At 49.6% G+C, this 14,779-nt stretch overlaps 1 long non-coding RNA gene across 1 annotated transcript in view; it reads left to right on the top strand.

Annotated features, from left to right (window-relative positions):
* The window catches only part of LOC144753906 (uncharacterized), a 468,864-nt gene that overhangs the window by 49,728 nt on the left and 404,357 nt on the right, over positions 1-14,779 (top strand). The window contains exon 3 of the long non-coding RNA XR_013594594.1: positions 9,480-9,545. This is a non-coding gene — a long non-coding RNA (uncharacterized LOC144753906). The remainder of the gene's footprint in view (positions 1-9,479; positions 9,546-14,779) is intronic.

Here is a 14,779-nt window from a genome sequence, read left to right as displayed (position 1 = left end):
ATAGGTTCCCTCCCGCGGAAATGCGCAAGACCCAACACTTCCCAGAGCTTGTCGATGGTCAAAAAAGCAAAAAGCAGGGTCTCAAGGAGAGCTCACTCCACGCAAGCAGAGCAGGCCCTGCCAACTGAACTGACGCAAGCTCACAGAGCCAGCAGCAAGGCTAAGTCATCCAAGAATTGCTGAGGTTTAGCTGGTGCCCCCGCTGGTGATAGAGAGCTGTGGGCACGTCTCACTCGTCAGCACAGAGGGCCCCCTCCCAAGAAAGCCGACTGCCACAACCTCCACCAGGATCCCAGCCACTGCTGCTCGATTAGGGGCTCACTCCTCCCGCCGCCGCCTCCAGCCATTACAGCACCGCCGCCATCTTAAAGTCAGGCACTCTCACCCTGAGTCATCTCCTCTCCTCGGGTATCTTCTTTCCAGGTTGCATATAAGACATATAATACCATGCAAGGGGGCTAAGCTGCGCAACTTCTTCAGAACAGAAGGTGCCCCCCCGCAGCCGCTCCATTTCTCCGCCACCCTCACTGCAAGGTACTCACAGAAAGGCGCCTTTGCTGGATCGCCCGCTCACGACCGCGCCACCAGACCGATCCTCCCAAAGCGCCCGGCGGCGCAGCACCGGACAGAGAAGGGGACCTCTCTGGGGCAGAAGGAGGCCCCCACCATCGTCGACAGCCGGCCGTGGGGCCCGTGATCGGAGCGCTCACAAAATGGCGCCCAGTGCCCAGGGTCTCAGCTCCTTTGCCGATCGGCCTCTGTATCACCGGCCACCCAGCGTCTCCTCCATCGCCGACTGCTCCAGCAGTTCCCGGGATCTAGCGGACAACGGAGAGGTAAGGAGCACTGTCCCTAGGCTCCAGAAAGGCCCATTATGCGATCAGTGGGGTCCGGAGCAGAGCTAGTTCACAACCGCTCCGCCATCTTACTTGGCCACGCCCCCGATTGCAGTCTTTTTGCTGATAAGCTTAGTTCTTATAAAATGGTTTCATACTCCAGGGGGCATATTCTCAAGCCCCTATCGCCACAGGAACGTCACTTTTTCTGACGTTCCCATGGCGATGGTTCAGTGCCTTATTCTCAAGGCTGCGTTAACCCCCTTAACGTGGCTTTAGGCCACGCTGAGTGGCTTAACGCTGACTTAAGAATAACGCCCCTTTCACGCAATATTTAGCCTGAAAGGGGCGTGCAGTGGGTGTTGTGGTGGGCGTCCCACCGCAACACCCATTGTGGTCGACGCTACCATCTATTATCAAGGGCGGCGATAATAGGTGGCAGCACCTAACTTAAGACCAGAAAAATCCTGGTCTTAAGTTGGGGAAATGATTAGAAATGCTTAATTTCTCCTCATTTCCGAGCGCGGTGCTTGGTGATCGGAGTACGGCCGCGAGCTGGGTTGCTCTGTTGTGTAGGAAAAGATAGGAAGGCTTGTTGGAAAAGAGTCAGTCTACGTTGCTTCGCAGGAAAATCTTTTTGTTACTTTGCGTCATTCTATATCCAGCGCTGTTTTCGGACAAGAAAGCCTGAAGAGCTTGTGTGGTGAGAGAGAGAGGCATGAATAGAAAGCGAAACTACGAGCCTCGCTCCTCTGGAAGCGGCGAAAAGGGCGGCCATCAGTAAACACAATTGGTTGGGGGCCACAGCAGGAGAACCTTTCCATGCCGTGAGGGCAACGGCTTCACTAACCTGCTTTTCTCGCCGTGAGGGTAACGGCATTTCCACCTTGTGTTTCGCACCGTGAGGGAAACGGCTGCAGGGTCATCATGCCGGACCCACCAGCAGCGGGGAAACCACAGCTCCCAGCTGCCCCGGGGTCTGGCGCAGCATAGTGACGCTCCCAACACGCCCGGAGGCGCATTAAGAGCAAGGAACGCCTCCCGCCTAGCGGGACGCACGTGGGCAGCGCCGGGAGAAGCCCGGGACAAGGGCGGGACCGTCTGTGGCCGTCCGGGGCCGGGTCGGGCCACCCCACCAACTTTTACCTCATACCAAGGTGCTGTACCAAACTAACCTCTTTGCCGCACTATCATGGGGAAAAGGAGAACTGATGGCTGTAAACCTAACGGTGGGGGAGGAGCGACTCTGGACTCATACTTGGTAAAAGAATCAAGCATGTTAAATGAGGAAACTGATTGAACAGAAAGAAGGCTCTCGCTGGATCCAGGTCGCACTATTACTGCCATGATACATGACATTCCTGTAACACAGACTGAATCCCCAGGTCTACCTCGGGACTTAATAGATTTGGTTGATCTTCTCTCTATGTCAAAAAGTAGTTATGTCCAGTCCCTAAATGCCTCCCCTTTGGGTATTACTGAAGAAGTGTCACCTTGCATCTCCCCGTCACCTACACCTGTCGTGAGACGATGTACTAGGGCTGGTGGGTTGGTACCTCCTGGAAAGGCAAAACAGAAGGGGACAAGGTATTCAAAAGCAAGGCCAAAAACATCTAAACAACTACCTCCGACTCCCCAACCTTCATTAGAGGACTTATCCAATACTATCTGGGTCACACTCAAAGAAAAATTAGATCTTACTTTGATTCCCATCATGTCCAGGTTATCCATCATTGAAGATAGGATGATTGTTTTGGAGCAAAGTGGGGGTTTGATATCTCAGCCTAATGCCCCCATAGTAGGATTAGCATCACATCAGGTGCCGGACGGCCAGTCAGTTATCACAAGGGGGGGAGGTACATCCATCCCCTTTAACTCAGGGCAGTTCGGCCGTAGAGGGGGTAGTACTTAGAGATCAAGACCTCGCAACTACTGCAGTAAAACACACTAGTGAACCCACAAACCAGGAGAAAGGGACCACGCACACTACTACTGTAGCAATTGGTGTAGGTGCCTCCTCAGATACACATACTGAACCCCCACACGTGAGAGAGTCATTTCAATTTATCCCTGAGGCCCTACCCCTAGTACTTGTCTTGGCTAATGCTCCCCCTCTGGGACCTGGCCAAGTGGAAACAGCAGCCTCTTTCGTTAACAAAGCCTCGTATTGGTTGACTAATAATATGAGGATATCCCCTAGGGGCAAACAACAACTTGCAGGGGAAATTATAATGGCTAGAAGGGTGACATGGCTAGGCGATCGTAAGAAAAAATTCAGGGGCGATTGCATAGCTATGAATTTTTTGAGTCCTCAGGTGCTGATTGATGTGCTGGCCAATTTACTTCCTCCAAAATTAAGGAACTCATCAATAATTTCACTAACCTTAGAATTCTTTTACGATAGGAGTTGGTGTGTAATGAATTTAAGTCGATTTAGGTCAAGACGTTTCCATCCACCTGGGCCATTTGGAAGAGCTACCCCACTTATGATGGGTGGAATCAGTTTGAGAAATCGGTTTGGGGTTCTGACTGACATGGAGGAATGCGATTGACTGTATGGTGATCATAACTACTTTCAGGGAGAAAAACCATTGCATCGTAGAATGGACGATCCTCTGGATCAGGGTAAGGTAGTTACTAGTAAAGACTTGCAACCATTGTTAAAATTATTGGAACCACCACAAGTGAATGTTGTGTCTACCCATATCAGTGACCCTCTGCCCGTGATAGGTTTGAACTCTACCAGGGTGCGTGATTTTTGTATAACAGGTAGTGATTTGCCGGAGTCCTATTCCCCAAAGCTCAGAGCAACCAACAGAGACAGAGGGTGTCATTCCAGGAGTGGAGTATTCTTTGAATGTATCTACTATGCCCCAAAACAAGGAAAGGTTGTCCCTGCTCACATGGAATATAGCGGGAATTGGCAATAAGATATTATCTCCCGAATGGGGCAGGTTTATTGACCAGCATGATATCAACCTTTTCCAGGAGACTTGGTCAACAGCTACAGTCTTTCGTCTGGGGTTTCTCAACTTCTCTGTTCCCGCTATCAAAAAATCAAAAGGTCCGCCAGTTGGTGGGCTTATAATCTGGGTCCGTCAGAACCTAAGATGTAAGGCGCATCAAATTATGTCTCCAATGCGTGACATCATGACAGTTATACTTGAATGGACAAATGGTATTAGGGTGGCTATTTTTAACGTCTATGCTAGGGGGCTAGCAGGGGGACATAAAGCTGAGGTAATAGCCGCTCTTGACTCCCAGCTTGAGGTCCTCCCTGAGCAGTTAATTTCTATAGTGGGTGGTGATTTTAATATAACTTTTGAACCACTCGGCCATGAGGACCAGATTCTCACTGCAGATGAGGATAACAGATGGGGTATCCCTCAACTCGAAGTACCCACTGTAAAAAGATGGACAGCTGCAGCCATACAACTAAAGGCTATGTGCCTAGAAAGAGGGCTTGGAGCAGCTAATGGAAGAACCCCCTCTGATCGACAGGGAGCAAACACTTTTGATAATGGAAGGTATAGTAGACAAATAGATTATTTGTTGGTGGACATAAGATCATGGCATTACTTGGTAGATATGGCCGTTAAACCTATGCTGGAAAGTGACCACAATCCCCTTTGTTCAATATTTCAAGCACATTTGTGGGTTAGAGATGACACCCCAAGGGGAGGGATGGACACATTAGACATAGTTGCCTCAAATAATATGTGCCACATTAAATGGGGTAAATTCATTGAGAACCCTGAGAAATTTGTGGCGCTTAAAACCGAGGTTGTCAGTGAATTAGCCCTTCTGAATCCACAAACCTGTAGCCCGGATTTCCCCAAAATAATGCTAGAGGCACACACAAATCTTTTTTCTAGACTCAAATCTTTTTTTAGTAAGGCCACAAATTTGGAAAAGGGAGGTAAAAAGTCGCACATGGCCAGGTGGTACAACGACGCATGTAAATTAGCCCGCCAAAATCTGAGCGTGGAACTAAGGTCAAAGAATCCCTTTAAAGTGAGAGAGGCAAGGGATTCCTATAGACGCGCACAGAGTGTTACCAAAAGACAGTGGGGCGAGGACAGGTGGCAGGATTTGAAATCAGCATGTGCAGCAAAAGACTTCAAGCAATTTTGGAATATCATGAAATGGGATAGGGGAGGATTAGCAGAACCCCCACAAAATAATGTTGCTAAATCCCAGTGGTTGGATTTCTTCAAACCACAATATGCCTGTAGTTTGGCAGAGACAGAGTCCCCGCTACCACCCACCATCTTTTACCAAAGCCAGCTTTTTACTATGAAGGTATGTGAATCCGGTGGCTAGAATTACCACCATGGGGCTCCAATCAGAGGAGATATCGATTAAAAGGGGCACACGTCAGGGTTGCCCGTGTTCACCCATTTTGTTTGCCCTATATATAGACCCTCTGATCAGGAAAATTGTGGCGACGGAGAGAATTTCCCCTGTGATATCTCACGGTCATACTACTAAGATTTTAGCATATGCAGATGATCTAGCAATAGTTACAAATAAACCGGATACTGCAATACTAGAATTAGACAACTTGGCTCAGCACTTTGGTATATATTCAGGATACAAACTTAATACTGATAAAACAATAATAATTTGTACAAAGAATATTCCGAAAAAAGATCAAAGATATGTTGATGCGGCGATTTATTTAGGAATTAAAATCCATGCTGATGTGGGTAAAATAACTCAGGAAAATTATTTGCCAGTATTAGTGGAGATTGAGAAAGAACTAAAGAGGATTGACGTCTTACATCTCTCCCTGATTGGACGAGTTAATGTGCTCAAGATGACAATGTTTCCAAAATTGTTGTATTTATTCCGGGCTATCCCGCTGCTAATTGATGAATCCTTGATGAAAAAAATGGACTCAGTTTTTTCTAAATTTATCTGGCAATACGGGAAAGTTAGAAGGTCATTGGCTAAATTATCATTACCAATAGAGAGAGGAGGGCTAGCAGCTCCTAATCTAAGGTTATATTATTGGGTATGTCTACTGTTACATATGAAACACCTACTTTGTTTTAATATATTTGATGATTCCCCTAGGGTTCCTACAATATACGAATTGGCAGTTGGTGAAAAAGCCAATGGAATTTTAACCCGGGAAGTGAGTGCTCAATTTTTTAAGAGGAGCAAAAGTAAGGTTATGCTAGGTGTATGGGGGGTTTGGAAGTTAATCTTGAAATTTCTTAAAATCCCTAAAATCAATGGAATTATAGACCTGTGGGAGTCAACCCCATTCATACATTTGGGACAGAATAGAAATAGTGCTCTCTGGAAAAGGTTGGGTATTCAGTATTTGGGGGATGTGATGAATAAGGAAGAGATGTTGGGATTTGAGACCCTACAACAAAGATATGGTATCTCAGTGAATCACTGGATGTTGTACAACCAGTTAGAACAATCGGTGAAATCCATAAGACCCAAGATCTCTATTCAGGAGGTTAATCCGATTGTTCAATATGTAAGGAATGGGGGTAGGAAGATTAAAATAGGTTATGGATTTCTGTTACAGGCCATGGAAGATGATGTTGTACAGGTGGAAAATGCCTGGGCTATCAAAATCGGGGACCCAAATGTGGATGTGGATTATGCATTGGCATTGAATAAGAAAATTTTAAGAGCAACTAACCTAAAAGCTCAACATTATAAGATGATTTTTAATTTATACTACACACCTGCGAAACTGTATCAATGGGGAAAAAGGGATACGGACAGATGTCCAAGATGTGATCAAGGCCCGGCAGATTTAATCCACATGTTTTACTCTTGTCCAAATTTAAAACCGATCTTAACTGAAATGGAGAAGTTTTTATCGGGGCTGCTAGAGGGCCAAATTCTTCTATCCCCAACGACTGTTTTAATTGGCAGGGATGAAAATCTTAATATTACTCAGGATGCGGAAGCCTTTGTATTCTTGTGTGTTGCAGTATTAAGAATTTTAATAGCGGCAGCCTGGAAAGATCCAATAGCACCTTCATTCCAGATATGGTTAACTAGATTGCTTGGGATTCATAATATCGAGGATTGTCTGTATAACTTTAAGGGACCAAAGAAGAAAGATCTTGGGGAAAAAATTTGGGCACCCCTTAGTAAATGGAGGGAATCAAGAGGATGAAATGGAGTATATGTAAATTTAATAATAAGAAGTTAGGGTGTAGTTTGATATTGACCTTTTTAATTCTCCATGTATATTGACAATTTTTATTTTTTATTTTTTTTAACCTCCATGCATATTTCTTTGTTTGTACCCAGCTGATAATCTATACCTGTGTATGTATGCTTTCTGGTTTTTCTTTTTGTATTCTATTCCATCTCACTAATAAAAAAAAAAGAAAAAAAAAAAAGAAGGATGTGAGCATAGCTTTAGATTGTGTGACTTACGGCAGAGCTCCAGGCATGGACGGCATCCCTGCTGATGTCTTTTTAAGCGATAGACCGTCTTGGTGCCAGTATTTCTCATTTCTAGCTAATGCAGTGGCCAGGGGTGCTCCGATTCCTTTCTCGTGGAAAGGAGCTGAAATAATTCCGGTCTTCAAGAAGGGTGACAAATCCCTGCCAAGTAACTATAGACCTATTAGTCTTATAGACTCAGCTCAAAAACTCATTGGTCGACTAGTTCAAAACAAAATACAAACATGGGTAGAGGAACAAAATATTTTATCCCCATTCCAAGCCGTTTTTTGCCCCAGCACTAGTTCTATTGATCAAGTCTTTTATTTTATTGCACTCTATTGGAGGAATGTTGTTTTAACTAAAGGGACACTTTATGCAGTCTTTGTAGATCTAAAATCGGCTTTCGTTTTAGTCCCCCGCTCTAAACTGTGGAAGGTTTTGGCTGAATTAGGGATGTCCCCTGAGCTATTGACCTTCATCGTCCGCCTACATGAGAACAACTTCGCTAGAATTAGATGAGGAGCACAGGGTGAGGTTACCGACTCATTCCCTGTTGAGCGAGGTGTTCGGCAGGGATGTGTCTTGGCACCCACACTGTTCTCACTACATAAATGGTATAGTGGACCACCTACGTAGTTCCCCCACAGATGCTCCTGTCCTAGCGGGGATCCGGATACCTGTCCTAATGTTCGCGGACGATACGTTGATTATCTCGCGGACCCTGAGTGGGCTGCAGAAGGCTGTCAATGCATTTGGGGAATTTTGCCAACTGCGTGGACTTGAGATTAACACCTCAAAAACCAAGTTCATGTCCCTGAACCAGCGGAAAACCTTCAAAGGCAAAATCATCCTGAATGATATTCCCTTAGTGGAAGTGGAGGCCTTCACCTATTTAGGTATTTTACTTCAGAGCAACATGGGTTGGAAAGGTCACACAGACATGGCCATTTTAAACTTCCATCAACTTGCAGGTGCCCTATCCTCCAAATATAAATCCTCTCTTACAAAGCCAATTACACCTGCTTTGGAGATTTATCATATAAACGTATTAAGTGCTACTTTGTATGGATCAGAGCTTTGGGGATTTTCAAACTTGAGCCAACTGGCTCAAGTTTGAAGGGGCACCTTCCTGTACATGAACAACCATCCCCTGCACACAGACACCCTTGCAATCTAGTGCAATGGTGCCTGCGTTGGTGCAAGTCATGAAACTTAGCGCCATCACATGGGGAAACGCCAGGCTACACCACATTTCTGAGAATAGGGTGCAGCCTTGCATTTACGAAGTGGCGGTGAGAGGCGTTAAGCCAAGGAGGCTAACACCTCTCACCGCCACTTCATTGAGAATATCCCCCTAAGTCTTTTTTTCTTGAGGCATATTTGATAATCGTTCGTGGTATATAATTTTTCCAATGTTTGTTTGCATCTTTTGTTACAATTGGAAACAGAGGCTGTTCTTTGACTGTTGTTGTTTGGAGTAGATCACTAAAAACAATAACGGGCCCTACTCAAAAAGGTAAATTCGGTTGTCAGAGTAGATTTATGATTGACTTTTTCTTTTAGATAGAAAAAATTAATAATAAATAAAAATGCATTTTTATAAGAAGCTTTTACTCTTACTAAGCAGAGTACTTTGCTCTGCAGAATTCTGCACACGTGAAATAGCAGACTTAGTGAAAAGTCACATAACATTCCCAGAAGTATGCTTAGAAACCTGTGCATGACACGTTTCTAGGCATACATCTTGGAATGTTTGTGAATTCCCATAAAATATTCAGTATGTTCAGGTGGAGATCTATTATGACATTTCTCTTTGCGAATAGGGCCCAACGACTTTTCCTCAGGAAACAGTACAATTTTACATTTGTATGATTTCTTGTGTTTTTAAATGTATCAGTGCTAACATTAGAGGCCAGGCATTGCATAATTTGTCTATTATCAAGAGTTTCATTGGAATTTAACTCCTACTGCCTTGCTTCACTGTTTAACGTTAATATAAATGTTTATTTGTGTTCCACTTGAGGCATTACAATGTGGTGTATTATTAATAATTTAATGTCATACTCAGCCAATGTTGTTGAAGCAGTTACTACAAATGAACATGCATCTCCTGTAAATGTATGCATAAAAGCTAGCCTAACGTTAATGTGAGTGCAATTTCTAGATCCTATTTGGCCACTAATGTACTGCAATGTTTCTATATTATTGTTACAGCTGCACTCTATCATGTCATGTTGGAGTTGCTGAAACATTTCATCTTGCGTTCTTCAACGCTTTCAGGTTTGCAATTGTTATGTTGTGATAAAAGTGTGTTGAAGTGCTCTCCGACTGCTGGAAGCAGTTGTCTTGTCAGCTTGCAGCGCCAACAGGAATACGCAAATAGTATGTAAATATCTGTGACACTATAAGCTTTTGAAACCAGTTTGTTCTAGATAGTATTTACTGTGTTGTGTTGTGTGCTCTGAGTGGCGTTGGCGGGGAGCGTCGAAAGAATACTTTTTTTCGACTTGGCCTGTCCTTTATTTGTTCTGTTCAATTTCTGTGGTTTATTTATGGACATTCAGTCGCCATTTTAATTATTCTGCCTTCTAACGCATCCTAATGCGTCTTTGGGAGAACAAGGCTGCAATGTGGCGTTGATGAAATGAACAGAAAAGCAAAACATGCCACTGTGACTGCACACATCAAACCTCTCTCACTCGAACCCTCTCTGATAGTCAAAGCACACTAGCCTCTGTTCGCAGGAGCAGCTCTTGTTTTTTACTCTTTCGGCCTTGAATTTCTGAACGGGTTTGGCACTAATAGGCGTCAGATATAGTCAATAAATTACTGATGTTTCAGGCATTTTTTGGGGTCAATTCCCCGAGGTTCGTTTGATTTGCTTTGCCATATATCTTCCCTGCCTACATTAGAGGAGGAAAGTAGGTCAGAATAGGAGGGTGCAGAGGGGAGCATTGGAGGGAAGAAAGGTAGACACTGTGACAGGGAAAACGGAGTCTGGAGGTGGCCGAGTAGAAGGCCCAGTATACATAGTCTTTTTAGGGCTCGCCTGCTGATGCGCATGCGCATAGCTGGCGAAGCTCTATAGTGGCTTATCCAGAGTTTAACCACTGGCGATTCCATGGAGTGCATGTGCGCTTTTTAGGTCATTGCGCAAGCGCAAGCCCTAAAAAGCGCGTGCACAATGCCACCAGCCGCCTGCCTGCCTGCCTCGCATTACCACATCAACCACCAGCACATCAAAGCCTCCCTCCCACAGGCATCTCAACTTCCCCCAGGCGGCATTTCTCCTCCCCTAATTATTCACTGCACGGCCGGGGCCACATCAAAGGCTGCTGCTGCCGTGACTCGCATTTCTCCTCCCTCCTCCCCTTTCACTGCCCAGGCCGGCCGTACTTTCACTTTACACGGCTGCCAGGCCATGTCTCCATTTATTTTAACATGGCAGCTTTTATGTTTGAATAGTCAGAAATGTTTTTGTCATTTATTTCCATCAAAACCTAAAAAAGAATACTGAACTTAAAAGTTGCCTTTAATTGGTGCATTAGCTAGTATCTAGTCTCTCTGAAATCATATAATTGCAGGAAAGACCTCCAGTAACGAACTCTGTAGTCAGATACCAGGACACCGAGGCACCCACCATACAGCTCCACCGATGCACCCACCACACAGCTCCACTGATGCGCCCACCACACAGCTCCACCTATGCACCCACCACATAGCTCCACCTATGCACCCACCACACAGCTCCACCGAGGCACCCACCATACAGCTCCACCTATGTACCCACCACACAGCTCCACTGAGGCACCCACCACACAGCTCCACCTATGCACCCACAACACAGCTCCACCGAGGCACCCACCACACAGCTCCACCTATGCACCCACCACACAGCTCCACCGAGGGATCCACCACACAGCTCGACGGATGCACCCACCACACAGCTCCACGGATGCACCCACCACACAGCTCCACCGATGCACCCACCACACAGCTCCACCGAGGCACCCACCACACAGCTCAACAGATGCACCCACCACACAGCTCCACCTACACAGCTCCACTGATGCACCCACCACACAGCTCCACAGATGCACCCAGCACACAGCTCCACCAACACAGCTCCACCGATGCACCCACCACACAGCTCCACTGATGTACCCACCACACAGCTCCACCGATGCACCCACCACACAGCTCCACCGATGCTCCAACTAAGCTCCACCAATGCACCCACCACACAGCTCCACCAATGGACCCACTAAGCTCCACCGATGCACCCACCACACAGCTTCACCGATGCACCCACCAAAGAGCTCCACCGAGGCACTCACCACACAGCTCTACCGATGCACCCACCACACAGCTCCACCAATGCACCCACCACACAGCTCCACTGATGCACCCACCACACATCTCCACCTACACAGCTCCACCAATGCACCCACCACACAGCTCCAGAGATGCACCCACCACACAGCTCCACCGAGGCACCCACCACACAGCTCCACCGAACGACCCACCACACAGCTCCACCGATGCACCCACTACTCAGCTCCACCGATGCAGCCACCACACAGCTCCACCGACACAGCTCCACCGATGCACCCACCACCCAGCTCCACCGATACACCCACCACACAGCTCCACCGACACAGCTCCACCGATGCACCCACCACACAGCTCCACCGATGCACCCACCACATCGCTCCACCGAGGCACCCACCATACAGCTCCACCAAGGCACCCACCACACAGCTCCACCGATGCAGCCACCACACAGCTCCACCGACACAGCTCCACCGATGCACCCACCACACAGCTCCACCGATGCACCCACCACACAGCTCCACCGAGGCACCCACCATACAGCTCCACCGAGGCACCCACCATACAGCTCCACCGAGGCACCGACCATACAGCTCCACCGAGGCACCGACCATACAGCTCCACCGATGCACCCACCACACAGCTCCACCAATGCACCCACCACCACCGAGGCACCCACCACACAGCTCCACCGAGGCACCCACCACACAGCTCCACCGAGGCAGCCACCACACAGCTCCACAGATGCACCCACCACCCAGCTCCACCGATGCACCCACCACACAGCTCCACAGATGCACCCACCACACAGCTCCACCGACGCACCCACCACCCAACTCCACCAATGCGCCCACCACACAGCTCCACTGATGCACCCACCACCCAGCTCCACCGATGCACCCACCACACAGCTCCACTGACACAGCTCCACCGATGCACCCACCACCCAGCTCCACTGATGCAACCACCAAACAGCTCCACCGACACAGCTCCACCGATGCACCCACCACAGAGCTCCACAGATACCCCCACCACACAGCTACACCGATGCACCCACCACACAGCTCCACCGAGGCACCCACCACACAGCTCAACCAAGGCACCTACCACACAGCTCCACCGATGCACCCATCACACAGCTCCACCGATGCACACAGCTCCACCAACACAGCTCCACCGATGCACCCACCACACAGCTCCACTGATGCACCCACCACACAGCTCCACCAATGCACCCACTAAGCTTCACCGATGCACCCACCACACAGCTTCACCGATGAACCCACCACAGAGCTCCACCGAGGCACCCACCACAGAGCTCCACTGAGGCACTCACCATACAGCTCCACCAAGGCACCCACCACACAGCTCCACCGATGCACCCACCACACAGCTCCACCGAGGCACCCACCACCCAGCTCCACCGATGCACCCACCACACAGCTCCACCGACACAGCTCCACCGATGCACCCACCACCCAGCTCCACTGATGCACCCACCACACAGCTCCACTGACACAGCTCCACCGATGCACCCACCACACAGCTCCACCGATGCACCCACCACACCGTTCCACCGAGGCACCCACCATACAGCTCCACCAAGGCACCCACCACACAGCTCCACCGACACAGCTCCACCGATGCACCAACCACACAGCTCCACCGATGCACCCACCACACAGCTCCACCGAGGCACCCACCATACAGCTCCACCGAGGCACCCACCATACAGCTCCACCGAGGCACCCACCATACAGCTCCACCAAGGCACCCACCCTACAGCTCCACCGATGCACCCACCACACAGCTCCACCGATGCACCCACCACACAGCTCCACCGAGGCACCCACCATACGGCTCCACCGATGCACCCACCACACAGCTCCACCGATGCACCCACCACCGAGCTCCACTGATGCACCCACCACACAGCTCCACCGACACAGCTCCACCGATGCACCCACCACACAGCTCCACCGATGCACCCACCACACAGCTCCACCGATGCACCCACCACACCGCTCCACCGAGGCACCCACCATACAGCTCCACCAAGGCACCCACCACACAGCTCCACCGAGGCAGCCACCACACAGCTACACCGACACAGCTCCACCGATGCACCCACCACACAGCTCCACCGATGCACCCACCACACAGCTTCACCGATGCACCCAACACAGAGCTCCACCGAGGCACCCACCACAGAGCTCCACCGAGGCACTGACCATACAGCTCCACCAAGGCACCCACCACACAGCTCCACCAATGCACCCACCACACAGCTCCACCGAGGCACCCACCACCCAGCTCCACCGATGCACCCACCACACAGCTCCACCGACACAGCTCCACCGATGCACCCACCACCCAGCTCCACTGATGCACCCACCACACAGCTCCACCGACACAGCTCCACCGATGCACCCACCACACAGCTCCACCGATGCACCCACCACACCGCTCCACCGAGGCACCCACCATACAGCTCCACCAAGGCACCCATCACACAGCTCCACCGATGCAGCCACCACACAGCTCCACCGACACAGCTCCACCGATGCACCCACCACACAGCTCCACCGATGCACCCACCACACAGCTCCACCGAGGCACCCACCATACAGCTCCACCGAGTCACCCACCATACAGCTCCACCGAGGCACCCACCCTACAGCTCCACCGATGCACCCACCACACAGCTCCACCGAGGCACCCACCATACAGCTCCACCGATGCACCCACCACACAGCTCCACCGAGGCACCCACCACACAGCTCCACCGAGGCACCCACCACACAGCTCCACCGAGGCACCCACCACACAGCTCCACAGATGCACCCACCACACAGCTCCACAGATGCACCCACCACACAGCTCCACAGATGCACCCACCACCCAGCTCCACCGATGCACCCATCACACAGCTCCACAGATGCAGCCACCACACAGCTCCACCGATGCACCCACCACCCAGCTCCACCGATGCACCCACCACACAGCTCCACTGATGCACCCACCACACAGCTCCACCGATGCACCCACCACACAGCTCCACCGACACAGCTCCACCGTTGCACCCACCACCCAGCTCCACTGATGCAACCACCACACAGCTCCACCGACACAGCTCCACCGATGCACCCACCACAGAGCTCCACAGATGCCCCCACCACACA

This window comes from Lissotriton helveticus, chromosome 5_1, assembly GCF_964261635.1.
Source record: "Lissotriton helveticus chromosome 5_1, aLisHel1.1, whole genome shotgun sequence".
Lineage (NCBI taxonomy): Eukaryota > Metazoa > Chordata > Amphibia > Caudata > Salamandridae > Lissotriton > Lissotriton helveticus.
The sequence above is the reverse complement of the archived record's forward strand: the minus strand, read 5'-3'. Positions and strand labels throughout refer to the sequence as shown.